This window comes from Glycine max, chromosome 1, assembly GCF_000004515.6.
Source record: "Glycine max cultivar Williams 82 chromosome 1, Glycine_max_v4.0, whole genome shotgun sequence".
In the NCBI taxonomy this organism is placed as follows: Eukaryota; Viridiplantae; Streptophyta; class Magnoliopsida; order Fabales; family Fabaceae; genus Glycine; species Glycine max.
The window spans coordinates 16,197,310-16,198,205 of NC_016088.4; positions in this window are offsets into that span (position 1 = coordinate 16,197,310).

The window sequence follows — 896 nt, forward strand, 5'->3', positions numbered from 1 at the left end:
TAATTTGTCTCCACATGTCATCGGGCTCGCCGCCTCTGGACGACAAAATGTGTAGAATGACCATAATTTTTCTTTGCGTGCCTCCGGACTCGATCGTCTCTGGATGGCAAAAAGGTGTGCGGATGACCATAATTTTTCTGCGCATGTCATCGGGCTCGCCGCCTATAGATGACAAAAGGTGTCGATCGTCTCTGGATGGCGAAAAGGTGTGCGGATTACCATAATTTTTCTCCGCATGTAATCGGGCTCACCGCCTCTGGATGACAAAAGGTGCAGAGTGACCATAATTTGTCTCTGCGTGCCACCGGACTCGATCGTCTCTGGATGGCAAAAAGGTGTGCGGATGACCATAATTTTTCTGCGCATGTCATCGGGCTCGCCGCCTGTAGATGACAAAAGGTGCAGAATGACCATAATTTGTGTCTACGTGGCATCGGACTCAATCATCTCTGGATGGCGAAAAGTTGTGCGGATTAAGATAATTTGTCTCCGCATGTCATCGGGCTCGCCGCCTCTCGATGACAAAAGGTGCAAAATGGCCATAATTTGTCTCTGCGTGCCATCAGACTAGATCGTCTCTGGATGGGAAAAGGTGTGCGGATGACCATAATTTGTCTCCGCATGTCATCGGGCTCGCCGCCTGTAGATGTCAAAAGGTGCAGAATCACCATAATTTGTCTCTGTGTGCCATCGGACTCAATCATCACTGGATGGCGAAAAGTTGTGCGGATTACCATAATTTGTCTTTGCATGTTATCGAGCTCGCCGCCTCTGGATGAGAAAAAGGTGCAGAATGACCATAATTTGTCTCTGCGTGCCACCGGACTCCATCGTCTCTAGATGGTGAAAGGTGTACGGATGACCATAATTTGTCTCCGCATGTCATCGGCTCGCCG